At 48.8% G+C, this 2,510-nt stretch overlaps 5 non-coding genes across 5 annotated transcripts; 4 read left to right on the top strand and 1 right to left on the bottom strand.

Annotated features, from left to right (window-relative positions):
- Positions 1 to 298: 298 nt before the first annotated feature.
- Positions 299 to 370, top strand: TRNAE-UUC. The gene has a single exon. It is a non-coding gene; the product is annotated as a tRNA-Glu (tRNA).
- A 502-nt stretch (positions 371 to 872) lies between these two features.
- Positions 873 to 945, bottom strand: TRNAV-CAC. The gene has a single exon. It is a non-coding gene; the product is annotated as a tRNA-Val (tRNA).
- A 376-nt stretch (positions 946 to 1,321) lies between these two features.
- Positions 1,322 to 1,394, top strand: TRNAK-CUU. The gene has a single exon. It is a non-coding gene; the product is annotated as a tRNA-Lys (tRNA).
- Positions 1,395 to 1,559: 165 nt separating this feature from the next.
- On the top strand, positions 1,560 to 1,667 carry TRNAL-CAA. The gene is made up of 2 exons: positions 1,560 to 1,597; positions 1,622 to 1,667. It is a non-coding gene; the product is annotated as a tRNA-Leu (tRNA).
- A 369-nt stretch (positions 1,668 to 2,036) lies between these two features.
- TRNAV-CAC lies at positions 2,037 to 2,109 on the top strand. The gene has a single exon. It is a non-coding gene; the product is annotated as a tRNA-Val (tRNA).
- Positions 2,110 to 2,510: the final 401 nt, after the last annotated feature.

The following is a 2,510-nucleotide window of genomic DNA, read 5'->3' as shown; positions in this document are numbered from 1 at the left end:
ACCCCCGGCCCAGCGGTGGCAAAGCCCCAGCTCTTAGCCACTAGACCACCAGGGAGAGGTATTTCACGGAAAAACAAATGTTTTTAATTAATTTGTCTATTTTTTAATCCATTTTGTTATTTTTAACTAACGTTGCTATTTTTGATTAGTTCTGCTGCCGGAGCAAAGCAGCTCCTGTCAGGCTGACGGGAGGCAGCAGCTTGGGGGGGGGGCTAAATGTGCGGAGATAAATTATGAGTTTGGTAAAATTTGGGTCAATATCGGCTCCCCGGTGGTCTAAGGGCCAAGATTTGTGTGCTCCCTGGTGGTCTAGTGGTTAGGATTCGGCGCTTTCACCGCCGCGGCCCGGGTTCGATTCCCGGTCAGGGAAGAGAAAATCGATCATTTTTTTTCCAACGCTGAATTTATAAATCCTTTCCCATTTCTGCTGGATTTCTCCCTTTCTCTAGAAAATAATGGGCAATTCCAAATCCATGGAAGGTTCAAGCAGTCGAGCTGGTTCTGTAAGAGTAATATTTCTATCGTCTGGTGGGACGGGATGTGAGAGCGCGTTTACTCTGCTCCCCTTCCCCACATAGGAGACTGTCGGGGGACACAGACGATTTAACGGATTCCTGGACATTCCTACCCAAAAAGGACATTTGTCCCCAGCGATGCCTCCATGCTGGGGTGAGACTCCAGGCTGCGCTGAACCCGCTGCTCCACTTATCACCATGTCCCCAGGGAAAATATTAATGCATAGACTAAAATAAATCCCCTTCTGCAACTTGTGCTATAAATGCAGTTTTTTGCAAGCGCTGCCATCCCAGAATTTGGGGGACTATTCATCTACAAAATTCATGAAAAGGAGTAAAAATGAAAATATTTGGAGCTGTTTCTGCCCGGTTTCGAACCGGGGACCTTTCGCGTGTGAGGCGAACGTGATAACCACTACACTACAGAAACGCGCCGCGGCCTCTTTAAGGGCTCCCTCTGCCCTCAGTTGTGTACCCTCCGTGGTACCGGAACACGCGTGGATAAAAAAAGAGCTTTCCCACGGAATTCACGCAGAATGCCGCCTTCCTGCTGCTGTCGCTATCATTTATCCGAGGGCCATCACTCTCGGTTTTAATTGCAGGACGAAAAATCGGATGAATTTGCAATAAACGCCCAAACCGCGCGGCAGAACCTGCGTGGGGCGATTTTTCAGCCTTTCGAATTAAAAAATAAAATAAAATCTCCGCCGCGAGTGTTTCGCCCCACTCCTCGCACGGGCAGGAAAGAGGGACTGAAATCTCCAGAACCCCGCACCAAAATAAGGACGGAAAAGGGTGTTTTGAGAGCCCGGCTAGCTCAGTCGGTAGAGCATGAGACTCTTAATCTCAGGGTCGTGGGTTCGAGCCCCACGTTGGGCGCTTAATTTTTCCCCCCACGCTCCCACGACTCAGCTGAAAAAACCCTCCCGATCTTTCACTGCTCCCCGCTGACAACCGCCATCAAACCCCCAAGGAAAAAAAAAACGCCAAAAACCTTAATTTTTAGCATCGTTATATTCCCTTTTCTGGCCCAAATTCGTCACCGTCAGGATGGCCGAGTGGTCTAAGGCGCCAGACTCAAGGCTCTGCCTTCCCGCAGTTGGGCATTCTGGTCTCCGTGTGGAGGCGTGGGTTCAAATCCCACTCCTGACAGGTGGCATTTTTGGGCGCGTTCTTACCAAAAAAAGCTCATTTTCCTTTTTTGCGCCGCTCCCTCCGGCCGAAATCACCCCAGCGCTGTGTGCTTATATATCGCAAAAGTTGGTTGAATGGGTGTTTTTCTCCCACCGTGGAGTGGGAAGGGCGCAGAAGGGCTCGTTTCGCTTTTTTATTTTACCGAATTCAGGCTTTTTTTGCACTCCTCGGCGGTGAAACCAGCTCGTTTTCCTGAAATCAGCCGAAGGGCCCCCCAGAATAAAGTGGGTTTGGATCAGCCCCTTGAAGGAGGCGATTTGGGAGGGGAGGACCGTGCAGGCAGAGTACGGGCAGAGTACGGGCAGGCAGAAAAAGGTCGTCAAGAGCGTTTCTGTAGTGTAGTGGTTATCACGTTCGCCTCACACGCGAAAGGTCCCCGGTTCGAAACCGGGCAGAAACACTGAATTATTGCTTTTTTTATTTGCTTGCGGTTTTTTGGTTATTATTGTTATTATCTTTTTTTTTTTTTAAATACTGCCTTTCCAATTTCTCCCAGGTTTCTGCACAGTTTGGATAAATACTTCTCGCTGCTGCCCATATCAAATAAAGTTTCTAAATAGTTATTTATTATTTAGAAGTTTCTAAATAGTTATTTACTAGTGTTATTGACACCCATTAACAAAAATCGCTAATACCCACTGCTAAAGAAAAGAGGTGCGGCTGGGTTGCAGCCAAGTGGCTTTGGGTCTGCCTGGCTGCCTGTGTCAGGTTGGAGGGAACACGCTGCCCAGGCAGTTGTGCACGCGTGGGCAGGTATAGGAACAGAAGGAGGAGGCAAGGAATGTGTCTAGAGGGGCGTCT

The sequence above is a fragment of the Phaethon lepturus genome, unplaced genomic scaffold (assembly GCF_000687285.1).
Source record: "Phaethon lepturus isolate BGI_N335 unplaced genomic scaffold, ASM68728v1 scaffold22521, whole genome shotgun sequence".
Lineage (NCBI taxonomy): Eukaryota > Metazoa > Chordata > Aves > Phaethontiformes > Phaethontidae > Phaethon > Phaethon lepturus.
Note: the sequence above shows the minus strand (reverse complement) of the source record. Positions and strands in the feature narration are given on the sequence as shown.